Source organism: Marmota monax, unplaced genomic scaffold (assembly GCF_021218885.2).
Source record: "Marmota monax isolate L192 unplaced genomic scaffold, Marmota_monax_Labrador192_F-V1.1 WCK01_AAM20220418_F8-fsc00074, whole genome shotgun sequence".
NCBI classification, from domain to species: Eukaryota; Metazoa; Chordata; class Mammalia; order Rodentia; family Sciuridae; genus Marmota; species Marmota monax.
In genome coordinates this window covers 6,851,822-6,865,696 of record NW_026694232.1, presented here as the reverse complement: position 1 = coordinate 6,865,696, position 13,875 = coordinate 6,851,822, and the positions used below count along the sequence as shown (strand labels likewise).

At 34.8% G+C, this 13,875-nt stretch overlaps 1 non-coding gene across 1 annotated transcript; it reads left to right on the top strand.

Annotated features, from left to right (window-relative positions):
• Window positions 1–4,534: 4,534 nt before the first annotated feature.
• Window positions 4,535–4,641, top strand: LOC124108425 (U6 spliceosomal RNA). Its single transcript, XR_006856681.1, has one exon. It is a non-coding gene; the product is annotated as a U6 spliceosomal RNA (small nuclear RNA).
• The last annotated feature ends 9,234 nt before the right edge of the window (window positions 4,642–13,875 follow it).

Below are 13,875 nucleotides of genomic sequence, written 5' to 3'. Positions count from 1 at the left end.
TGGATGTATAACTAATGTGATCCTGCAATCTGTACATGTGGAAAAATGAGAATTCATACCCTATTTGAATCAAATGTATGATATGTCAAGATCATTGTATTGTCTTGAGCAACTAATAAAAATTAAACAAAGAGTAGGAATGAAGATGGAAACAAGGAAAGATAAATCAGCTTTTATTATATTTTAAATTTAAATTTTAAAAAAAATTTCTTTAAATGCAGGCATCTCCCTTAGAATGAATTCTGGTTCAAGTATCAGGAAGGAAGTGGGGGTAAATTACTTTTCCTCCTCTTTTACTGATAGATTTTCTCTTTGGCCTTAACCTTTCTCTCTGGAACTTTGGTAGGTTTGCTGAAGTTCACCATTGTATAGCAACTTGAAAGCAATGGATCAGAGAATGCTGGAGGCACAGTTTGCACAGGTGAGTGCTTGTTGACCATTCTTGGTTCAAGAGGTGTATGAAAAAGCAGTGAACATTCCACCAGAAAGAATATAGGTGAGGAGAGACTCAACATAGGTAGAAGGTTTATCCGTTTTGGCCAGGATGGGACTCCTGAGGAAAATGGAAAAGATCAGATTATATTGCTGCATCCTGGTAGATGAATCACTGTGGGGAAACATGATCTCCATGGATACCATTTCCCTAGAATGAGACCAGTTAAGATCCCAAGTGGACAGCTCTTCTATTCGGATGTCATAATGACATTTGTTTAAGTCCCTCAGCTCAGCAACAACCAGGAGGAGAAAGAGGACAAAAAGGAAGCACACTAAATACTGAGTTTTCACTTTGGTACACATCTCAGTTTGTTTCACAAAATGGTTTCCTGCTCCCCAGTTGCTCTTCTAAGCATGTAGCTCTGGATTCATTACTGGATAATTTTAGGGATGTGCTTATTTCTGTAAAGGAATAAACGTGAAGGCAGCCTGTGAACCTATGAAAAGCTAATATACTTGGTGTAGGTAAACAATTTGAAAACTAATATGTAGGTACATTATGGAAGGAAAAGTAAAAAAAAAATTGTAATAGATAGCTAAAAATAAATCGTGTTCTTCATTATTTTAGAGAAGCTGTGATGATAAAGTACTTCACTTTCTTTTATCAGCACATAGACAGCTGCAATAAAAATCTCCATTTCCCCCATCAATGTGATCTGAGAGAACTGAATTGGTTAAAGCTTTTCTTCTCCAAATACAGACTGAGTTAGGGGAAATACACATCCAGGCTTATTCCCAACAGTTCCTTGCTACTTACTTGATAAAGTTACTATGAGTTATAAAGTCATATAGTGTCCTTGATTAAAATAAAGCAGCTACATACTCTCTTTACAATTTATTTTGGAGAAAGATTTTCATTTATTCAAGATTTGTTTTGAGGGCTGGGATTATAGCTCAGTGGTGGGGCATTTGTCTCACATGTGTGAGGCACTGGGTTCAATCTTCTGCACCACATAAAAATAAATAAATAAAATAAGGGCATAAAACTAAAAATATTTAAAAAAAAAGATTTGGTTTGAAATGTTATCTAGTTTTAAGTCAGTTGAACTTTGTTGGTTCTTAGTTTCTAAATAAGCTGCTCCTTTTCATCTTAAATTTCTGTGACTATGCAACCCTTTAGGTTTCAAAACCACTTATCTTGAGAAAAAGTAATATATCTTTTTGAATAAAATAGTCCAAAGTATTGAGGCCAGAAGGCAAAATGATAGTTAGTGTAGGCAATGAATGATTGGGTCAGAAAGATGGGGGCTGATTCACGAGGAAATAAAATACTAATACTGCCAAAGCACTTCCCCCTCCTCCACCTGTTGCCAAGGTTACCTGCTTCCAGGGAATTGTTACTCCCTGCAGGGAGTAGGAGTTGTTAATGAATGCCCCCTGGGCCACTCCCTTCCCTCCTGTACCCTGGGCTGCTTTGTTCCCATCCTTGGTTCACTCCATCTTTTGGCTCACCTTTTGGTCACTAGTCTTTAGGCAGGATTGGGGGAGGAGAAGGCATGAGAATAAAGGAAATCTAAAATATATAAAATCTAAAATATATAAAACCCCCACTTCCTTTAATACCCAGCTCTGGGGCCCCTTCTCTTCAGAGAAGTCTATCTCTGTTCTATCCTTTAAATAAAAGTTGCTTTCTATACCTGCCTCAGTGTTTTTCTTATAGGGTGTTCAATCTTCATGTCAGGGAAATGGGACTTGGCCCTGATTCTCATCACTGATATCAGTATCATGCTAGCATCAAATTAATTCATTAATTCAGCCAGAAGTTTGGGAAGAAAATTTTACTAACAATTAAAAGAGAAAGGGCTCCTCTTTTTCTGTAGTTAGCAGCCAAAACAGAATGCCTGAATGCCTATGTTGTGAAAATGTGCTTACAGAATCTTGAGAACTAATATAGATATTTAATAGTACAACAAATCAAATTATTGTGATGGGAAATGTATTATGTACATTCATACAAATATGAATAAATGTGTGTGTGTGTGTGTGTGTGTGAGAGAGAGAGAGAGAGAGAGAGAGAGAGAGAGAGAGAGAGAGAACATATCTTTTGTTTCCTTGGTAATGTGGAATTTAGATGGTGGAATTTGTTATCATATTTTTTACTACTATTTATACCTAACATATAGGTTCACATATTCATGAACATCAAGATTAATTAAAAGCTAAGAAGTATTTTTGATTACTGAAGAGAACTTGAGTCATTTGTTATCTGTTGTCTGTCTAGCATCCATTTTTTTCTTCTAATATTGGTAACAGTACTCTAAATTTTCCTCAAAGGACATCCTTTCCTCACTCTCTGCCCTGGACTTTAGGTAGCCTAGAGCACTGAGTCTAAAGACAGGCATGTGACTCAGTACAGACCATTCACCATGTTTAATTCCTATAATTAAATTCTGGTTTAGGAATGAACAGGTGACTTGATTAAGCCAGTGAGTGTCAAGCCTAGAAACTGTGATTAAACTATTGAGTTGACTTTTTATTTTTATTATCTTATTTTTTTTTATTAGGACTTTAACCTAAAACTGCTCTCAGATATCTTCCCACCTCAAGAAGACTTTTGAGTGAATTCTACATGGAAGAGAACAGAGTTGAGAGATGAAAAGGTACTGAGTCTCAATGACATCCTTTGAGATACTGGGTCAAGCTGGACATGAAGACAGATCTATCCCTAAACTTTTCAGATGTATAAGTGGATAAATAGTTGTTTTCTTAAACTAACTTGAATTAGATTTTGTTACCAGAAGCAAAAATGTGCTATAATGTGTGTTTCCCTTGCCTTTTATGATATTCACTCTTACTCTTTCCAACCTCTGTGCCTCCAAGGATTGACCTGTGTGGACTACATCAAAGAACTCATTTGCCCTTTAACTTCTGATTGTGTTCAGTCACAGCCTGGAGAGTAGGTCAGATATTTATTCTTTAAAAGTTCTCTCTTCCTAAATCACAATAGATTGGTTGGTCTTCTAAAGGCTCCAGAGCCAGCCAAGTGCCCTTTTCTCTCCATGTTTGAGTAGCTGTTTTCTCACTTCAAACCATCAGACCCAGGGGACTAATACCTTTCACAATTGTTAGCCCCAAGATTAAACATTACTCCTAATTGATTTCCCTTAATCTTTTCTATACATTTATAAATATATTAAATTCCCTTAAATTTTCCTGTTTGTATGAGCTGTCTCTTTCTGCCAGGACCCAGAATGATACATACTTTATTCATCATAATTTTCAAAATAAAATGGAAAATGTAATAATTTTAAGACATAATCCAATTTGCCACTTGAACAATGTACTGCTTGATATTAAATGCTCAGCTGAATGTAAAGTATAAGCCTTCAGACTTTTTGCAATGCGTGCAATTTTAGGAAGTCATTGGTGAAGGGACTTGAGAGTTTTTGACATCTGTACAAACTGGGAATCATTTTAATATTTGGATTCCTTTCCATTCATGACTCCCAGAAACAACCTTTTAGTGCAACCATGGTGGTACCTTCTTTATTATCCATAGTTTTTCTAACTAAGCATCCCCATGTTCTCAGAAATTTATGTTTTCATTTTTCTAGATCTTAGAGGGCAACTTGAATTTCTGTGCATAAATGAAGAAAATAATTTAGAAATACACCAAATTAAAAGGCAACAACTTATAAGCAAGTAAAGAATTGATCTATAATCACTGAATTTATATCTCATGATTATTTGCTCAATGTTTTCTCTTATACCATCTATGTAAAAGGGATTCCTAATAAAATTAACAATATTAACAAAATTGTAAGTTTATGTCAAAAACTATTTATAAGAACAAACTTTCTGTGGGTTTTTATATACTTCTGAAAGATACAACTACAAACATGTTGATTTTAAGTTTATTAACTGAAGTAATTAATGGAGAACTCAACTAGGTTATCATGTAATTACTTTGTATATTTTAAATATTAACATTATTTCAAGATGATTTATCATTTAAACTTTTTGCATTTAGCCTTTAGCCTTTTCTTCAACTATTCTGAATTGGTGAACACTGATGAGTCTTTTAAAATGATATATTAGAGTGCTCGATTCGGCAGTACATATACTAAAATTGGAACAATACAGAGAAGATTAGCATGGCCCCTGCACAAGGATGACACGCAAATTCGTGAAGCATTCCATATTTTTATCCTGGAATAACATATTTCAAACACTGAAAGAAAATGGGTTCCAACCAAGAATTGTGTATCCAGCGAAATTAAGCTTCAGGATGGAAGATGAAATTAAAACCTTCCACGATAAACAAAAGTTAAAAGAATTTGCAGCTAGAAAACCATCTCTTCAAAACATCCTCACCAAAATATTACAGGAAGAGGAAATGGAAAATAACAATGAAAACCAACAGTGGGAGGTAGGACAGTAAAGGGGGGGAAAATAATCAAAGAGGAAAACAAACCATGTTTAGTAACAGAAATAAACAAATATGGCTGGAAGAACAACCCATATCTCAATAATAACCCTAAATGTTAATGGCTTAAACTCACCAATTAAGAGACACAGGCTAGTAAAATGGATCACAAAACAAGACCCAACAATATGCTGCCTACAGGAGACGCATTTGATAGGAAAAGACATACATAGGCTGAAGGTGAAAGGTTGGGAAAAATCATATCACTCATATGGACTTCGGAAACAAGCAGGAGTGTCCATACTCATATCAAATAAAATAGATTTCAAGCCAAAGTTAATCAAAAGGGATAAAGAGGGACACTACATACTGCTTAAGGGAACCATACACCAACAAGACATAACAATCATAAATATATATGCCCCAAACAATGGTGCAGCTATGTTCATCAAACAAACTCTTCTCAAGTTCAAGAGTCTAATAGACCACCATACAATAATCATGGGAGACTTCAACACACCTCTATCGCCACTGGACAGATCTTCCAAACAAAAGTTGAATAAGGAAACTATAGAACTCAATAACACAATTAATAACCTAGACTTAATTGGCATATATAGAATATACCACCCAACATCAAGCAGTTACACTTTTTTCTCAGCAGCACATGGATCCGTCTCAAAAATAGATCATATATTATGTCACAGGGCAACTCTTAGACAATATAAAGGAGTAGAGATAATACCATGCATCTTATCTGATCATAATGGAATGAAACTGAAAATCAACGATAAAAGAAGGAAGGAAAAAGCATACATCACTTGGAGAATGAACAATAGGTTACTGAATGATCAATGGGTTATAGAAGACATCAAGGAGGAAATTAAAAAATTCTTAGAGATAAATGAAAACACAGACACAACATATAGGAATCTATGGGACACATTGAAAGCAGTTCTAAGATGAAAATTCATTGCTTGGAGTTCATTCCTTAAAAAAAGAAAAAACCAACAAATAAATGATCTCATACTTCATCTCAAAATCCTTGAAAAAGAAGAGCAAAACAACAGCAAAAGAAGTAGAAGGTAAGAAATAATTAAAATCAGAGCTGAAATTAATGAAATCGAAACAAAAGAAACAATTGAAAAAACTGACAAAACTAAAAGTTGGTTCTTTGAAAAAATAAACAAAATCGACAGACCCTTAGCCATGCTAGCGAAGAGAAGAAGAGAGAGAACTCAAATTACTAGCATATGGGATGAAAAGGGCAATATCACAACAGACACTTCAGAAATACAGAAGATAATTAAAAATTATTTTGAATCCTTATACTCCAATAAATTAGAAGATAGTGAAGGCATCGATAAATTTCTTAAGTCATATGATCTGCCCAGATTGAGTCAGGAGGATATAGACAACCTAAACAGACCAATATCAATTGAGGAAATAGAAGAAACCATCAAAAGACTACCAACTAAGAAAAGCCCAGGACCGGATGGGTATACAGCAGAGTTTTACAAAACCTTTAAAGAGGAACTAATACCAATACTTTTCAAGCTACTTCAGGAAATAGAAAAAGAGGGAGAACTTCCAAATTCATTCTACGAGGCCAACATCACCCTGATACCTAAACCAGACAAAGATACTTCAAAGAAAGAAAACTACAGACCAATATCTCTAATGAACCTAGATGCAAAAATCCTCAATAAAATTCTGGCGAATCGGATACAAAAACATATCAAAAAAATTGTGCACCATGATCAAGTAGGATTCATCCCTGGGATGCAAGGCTGGTTCAATATACGGAAATCAATAAATGTTATTCACATCAATAGACTTAAAAATAAGAACCATATGATCATCTCGATAGATGCGGAAAAAGCATTTGACAAAGTACAGCATCCCTTTATGTTCAAAACTCTAGAAAAACTAGGGATAACAGGAACATACCTCAATATTGTAAAAGCAATCTATGCTAAGCCTCAGGCTAGCATCATTCTGAATGGAGAAAAATTGAAGGCATTCCCTCTAAAATCTGGAACAAGACAGGGATGCCCTCTCTCACCACTTCTGTTCAACATAGTTCTCGAAACACTGGCCAGAGCAATTAGACAGACGAAAGAAATTAAAGGCATCAAAATAGGAAAAGAAGAACTTAAATTATCACTATTTGCAGGTGACATGATTCTATACCTAGCAGACCCAAAAGGGTCTACAAAGAAACTATTAGAGCTAATAAATGAATTCAGCAAAGTGGCAGGATATAAAATCAACACTCATAAATCAAAGGCATTCCTGTATATCAGCGACAAACCCTCTGAAATGGAAATGAGGACAACCACTCCATTCACAATATCTTCAAAAAAAATAAAATACTTGGGAATCAACCTAACAAAAGAGGTGAAAGACTTATACAATGAAAACTACAGAACCCTAAAGAGAGAAATAGAAGAAGATCTTAGAAGATGGAAAAATATACCCTGTTCATGGATAGGCAGAACTAACATCATCAAAATGGTGATATTACCAAAAGTTCTCTATAGGTTTAACGCAATGCCAATCAAAATCCCAACACCATTTCTTGTAGAAATAGAGAAAGCAATCATGAAATTCATATGGAAAAATAGAAGACCCAGAATAGCAAAAACAATGCTAAGCAGGAAGTGTGAATCAGGCGGTATAGCGATACCAGACTTCAAACTATACTACAGAGCAATAGTAACAAAAACAGCATGGTACTGGTACCAAAACAGGCGGGTGGACCAATGGTACAGAATAGAGGACACAGAAACCAATCCACAAAACTACAACTACCTTATATTTGATAAAGGGGCTAAAAGCATGCAATGGAGGAAGGATAGCATCTTCAACAAATGGTGCTGGGAAAACTGGAAATCCATATGCAACAAAATGAAACTGAATCCCTTTCTCTCGCCATGCACAAAAGTTAATTCAAAATGGATCAAGGAGCTTGATATCAAATCAGAGACACGCCGTCTGATAGAAGAAAAAGTTGGTTACGATCTACATACGGTGGGGTCGGGGTCCAAATTCCTCAATAGGATACCCATAGCACAAAAGTTAATAACTAGAATAAACAAATGGGACTTACTCAAACTAAAAAGTTTTTTCTCAGCAAAAGAAACAATAAGAGAGGTAAATAGGGAGCCTACATCCTGGGAACAAATCTTTACTCCTCATACTTCAGATAGAGCCCTAATATCCATAGTATACACAGAACTCAAAAAATTAGACAATAAGATAACAAACAACCCAATCAACAAATGGGCCAAGGTCCTGAACAGACACTTCTCAGAGGAGGACATACAGTCAATCAACAGGTACATGAAAAAATGCTCACCATCTCTAGCAGTCAGAGAAATGCAAATCAAAACCACCCTAGGATACCATCTCACTCCAGTAAGATTGGCAGCCATTATGAAGTCAAACAACAATAAGTGCTGGCAAGGATGTGGGGAAAAGGGTACACTTGTACATTGCTGGTGGGACTGCAAATTGGTGCAGCCAATTTGGAAAGCAGTATGGAGATTTCTTAGAAAGCTGGGAATGGAGCCACCATTTGACCCAGCTATTCCCCTTCTCGGTCTATTCCCTAAAGACCTAAAAAGAGCATGCTACAGGGACACTGCTACATCGATGTTCATAGCAGCACAATTCACAATAGCAAGACTGTGGAACCAACCTAGATGCCCTTCAATAGACGAATGGATAAAAAAAAATGTGGCATTTATACACAATGGAGTATTACTCTGCATTAAAAAATGACAAAATCATAGAATTTGCAGGGAAATGGATGGCATTAGAGCAGATTATGCTAAGTGAAGCTAGCCAATCCCTAAAAAACAAATGCCAAATGTCTTCTTTGATATAAGGAGAGTAACTAAGAACAGAGTAGGGACGAAGAGCAGGAGAAGAAGATTAACATTAAATAGGGATGAGAGGTGGGAGGGAAAGGGAGAGAGAAGGGAAATTGCATGGAAATGGAAGGAGACCCTCAGGGTTATACAAAAGTACATACAAGAGGAAGTGAGGGGAAAGTTAAAAATAATACAAGGGGGAGAAATGAATGACAGTAGAGGGGGTAGAGAGAGAAGAGGGGAGGGGAGGGGAGGGGGGATAGTAGAGGATAGGAATGGCAGCAGAACACAACAGACACTAGTATGGCAATATGTAAATCAATGGATGTGTAACTGATGTGATTCTGCAATCTGTATATGGGGTAAAAATGGGAGTTCATAACCCACTTGAATCAAGTGTGAAATATGATATATCAAGAAATTTGTAATGTTTTGAACAACCAACAATAAAAAAATAAAAAAACAAACAAACAAAAAACAAAAAAAAAATGATGTATTAGAATAGTTAATTATACTGAACATAAATAATGGATTAACTGCAGGGACTTTCAATATTGGCTCAAGGCTATGAGTATATTAAATAGCCAAAGGAAGCAAAATATTCTTTATACTTTGAATTGAAAACACTTAAGTCAGTCAAGATGCTCTCTCCACATCTAGATTTCCCTGGCTTTTACAGTACAATTTTACATTAGACAACAGTTAAAACTAGTAATAAAGATATGATTGACATATTTTTATGAACCACAATATCTACTGATGGTGATAATCAAACAAAATATTTGACATTTCCCCTGACCCGAGAAAAAAGAATCTAAACCACAAGTTTGCTAGATGTATCTTGTCATGTGTATAGCACAGTTCCTTTTAATCTCAATAGCAAAATTTAAAAAATATGTGCCAATCTTCACAGAAATCTCACAGATAAAATGTTAAAGAAAAAAAATGTAATAGTAGTTAATCTTACATAAGAGTTCTGTAGCAGAAATTAGTGCTTTGGTTTATAAAAGTCAAAAAGTAGAAATAAGTGGCCTATTTTCACTTTCTAAGATTAAAAAAAGTTTAAAGTTAACAATATGGTGGAATTTCTTCCTTCTAAGTCATAAAGGATTTTGTTGATGACAAAAGTATAGTAACATGTGGCTTCTGCTCTGAAGGAGAGTGTAATCTAATTTAAGAGAAGTTAACTACTAATACAAAGCAGTACAAGTGGCTCTAACAGGTTCAAAGGCAGAGATTCTGGAGGACCGCTAAATGAAGAAATGTACAGAATGCTGGTCATGAGTATAACCTTGGCTTTAATACTGGTTGCTTTATATGTTATTTGACATTGATTAAATATTCTAATAATTTTTTTCCTCTCTCTCTTTTTAAAGAGTATTTTATTATATTGGGGTATAACACATTAACATGTCTCCTCACTAATCAGCAAAGCCACTGAGTCACCAAAGTAGAAAATAAATGGTTTCCTTTTGGAGCATTCAAACGTCTAAGATGCCAAGTCTGTAAGAAGACTTCCTACAGAAAGATGCAGTTGAACAGTGCTCTTGATTTAAGATAAAGTACTCAAAGAAAGTTACTTACCTGGCTATCCCACAAAATCATTTCGAGGATCTGTCTTATTCTCTGAACTTTTCTTCACAAAATTCTCTTTTTTTTCCTTTAAATTCTTTTAATAATCTTCATAGCCATCTTACTTTTTCAATTCTATAATGCCTTACAAAGAGACTACCTGGAGTACTTAAAGGCCCCTTAAGCCTCATATGTCCAAAACCTGAATGAATAGTTGGATTTATTAAACCAATTATGTTTAAACTGATAGCTGTAATTTTCATCCCTATACCTTCAATTATCCATACACCCAGATACCTTATACATCTTAACTGGGATATATTTTAAGAATAAAAGAATAATGAAGAAATCTTAAACTTCATTCAGTGGATTTAATGTTATTTTAGTAATTTTGCTACAGTTTTAAAAGAAGTCCAGTATTTTAAAATTATTGATATATAAGGAAAAGCAAATAAGTAAATATAAATATATTGATAAAATTAAGAACCAAGATTTTCAATGAGAAAAGAAAGACTGAAATCAAAGAAGTTAATTAAAAAATATGTTAATTTCAATTACAGATATCAATAGAAATAGGAAACTATACCTTTTGAAAAAATAGACTTTATTTTTTAGAGCATGTTTAGATTTGCAGGAAAATTCAGCAGAAAGCAAAGAGAGTTCTCAGAAGCCTCTTCCTACTACTCCTTATCTCTTAGTATTAACATCTTGTAATAGTGTGGTAATTTATTACTCTTGATGAACCATTTTGATATATTATTATTAATTAAGTCTATAGTTTAAGGTTCACTCTGGGATGTGAAGTTCTATGAGTTTAGAGAAATGCATGATGTCATATAATAATTATTTTTATAATATTATATAGAATTGTTTCCTTATTCTAACAATCCCCAATATTGCACTTCTTCATTTCTGATGAAGAACTTGCACTTCTTCATTTCTGCCTCAAACTTGGCAATCTGATAATATAACCGTTTATATAATTTGTCTTTTCCAAACTGTCATATACAGTAGATGGAATTATATAATACCTTGCATTTTCATATTGGCTTCTTTCAGTTAGCAATATGCATTTAAGTTTTCTCTATGCATTTACATGGCTTGATATCTTATTTCTTTCTTTATCACAGAATAATACTACATTGTATGGATGTAGTGAAATATTTTTCTTCTTTCATCCATTTGACATGTTGATTACTTCTATCAACCTCAGTGCTGAGTGGCAACTGCTATACAGGGTAGTGGAGGTGACACAAGCAATCTTGAAGGATTAGTGTGAGTAGAACTGGTATACAGTTATAACTGGGCCATTAGAAGGGGTGGGCAAGCGTTCCAGGTAGAGGAGAAAGAGTACAGAGATGTGAGACAGCATGGCACATTCGAGACTCTGCAGAAACTGAATATGTCTATGGCATATGGCAGGTGGGGGCTGGGCTTATAAGAGACTATCCTTAAAGAACTTTACATACCCTTCTAAAGATTTTAAAATTTATTCTGGATAAATGGATGGCTGGTAAAGGATTTTAAAGAGAGGGGATACAGTCAGGTTTTTATTTTTAGAAAGTTACGTTTATGGATTCAATATGCAAAAAATTAGAGGAGGAAAGGTTGGAGACTTCAGGTAAGAGATGATGAGAATCTGAGCTCAGGTAATCATTGGCATGGAGGATAGTGTCAGGTTAAAAAGATATTTAGGAGGGTAGATAAGGCAGTTTTTTTTGCCCTGCCCCTTTATTTTGGAACACAGAAACATTGGTATAATATGATCTCTGAAGGATTGTTACAATCCCCTTTTGAAACCATTTCATTTTAACTTGTGTGCTTTTTGGAGGGCTAGTGTTTTAATAAACTATTGTTGAGACCCACGGCTAGGTCAAGATGGTGCCTGGCATTTTGCCAGAAGGAGCGGTTCCTGCTGCCTTGGATGCCTGCTATTTTTGAGCTCTGGCAGAGTTCCTAGAGAGTTCGCCTGGGTGGAGTCCGAGGGTTGAGTTCCGGTTGAGTGCTCACCAAGTTCCACAGTTCTGGTGGAGCTCTTAGGGAGTTCCTGGAGAGTTCGCGTGGGTGGCCTGCAGCGTGAGTTCTAAAAATAAAGTTCGTTCCTGTGGCTCCTGATTTGTGCCCAGCCAGACTGCAGCAAACTATATTTCTTCAATGTAAATTAGTCTGTTTGACATTTTTTCTATTAAAAAATTTTATTGTATACATATAAGGTATACAGAATAATGTTATAGGTAAACATATAATAAAAATGTGTCTATAATGAAGCAAATTAACATTCATTGTCTCATATAGTTGTCATTTCACTTTGTTTTTAGTCCTTAAATCAAGTCATTTAGCATGAATTACAATGAATTATATTGATTTTTTTATTTTCTAAGATTCTGTGGCCTAAAGTATAGTCAGTTTTGGAAAACACTTCATGAGGAGGTGAGGAGAAAGTCAACTTGGCTTTTGTTGGTTGAAATATTTTATATTTTTATAAAAAATTAATTAAAAAAATTTTAAATGGATCTGTTAGGTCCATTTGATTTATAATATTTTTTAGGTCTGAATAGTCTTAAATGTTATGTCTGAATAGCCTATCTATTGGTAAAATTATCTAGTATTATTGTATTATGGTCTATCTGAACTTTTAAGTTGAGTAGTGTTTGTTTTATGTAGCTAGGCACACTGATGTTGGGGCATAACTATTTACTGTTATATATTCTTGTTGGATTGTTCTCTTTACCAGCATGAAGTGACTTCCTATATCTCATTAGTTTTGACTTGAAGTCTGCTTGACTTCATGACAGTAGATACTTCTGCTTGTGTTGGGGCTCCATTTGCATGGATTATTATTTTCCATCCCTTGATTTTCAACCTCTGGCTGTCTTTGTGTGTAAGATGAGTCTCTTGCTAACCCACAAAATTACAATTATCTTGTATTAGACAAAGATGCCAAAAACATGTACTGGAGAAAAGATAGCATCTTCAACAAATGGTGCTGAGAAAACTGGAAATCCATATGCAACAAAATGAAATTAAACCCCTATCTCTCACCATTCACAAAACTTAACTCAAAATGGATCAAGGACCTAGGAATTAAACCAGAGACTCTGTGTCTAATAGAAGAAAAAGTAGGCACTAATCTGCATCATGTGGGATTAGATCCCAACTTCCTTAATAAGACTCCTATAGCACAAGAATTAAAACCATGAATCAATAAATGGGATGGAATCAAACTAAAAAGTTTCTTCTCAGCTAAAGAAACAATCTGTGAGGTGAACAGAGAGCCTACATCCGGGGAGCAAATTTTTACCCCTCACACATCAGATAGAGCACTAATCTCTAGGGTATATAAAGAACTCAAAAAGCTAAACACCAAAAAAAAAAAAAAAAAAAAAAAACAACAACAAAAAAAAACCAAAAACAACAACAACAATAACCAAACAAACAAACAAAAACCCAATCAACAAATGGGCCAAGGACCTGAATAGACACTTCTCAGATGAGGATATACAATCGATCAACAAATATATGACAAATTGCTCATCATCTCTAGCAATTAGAGAAATGCAAATC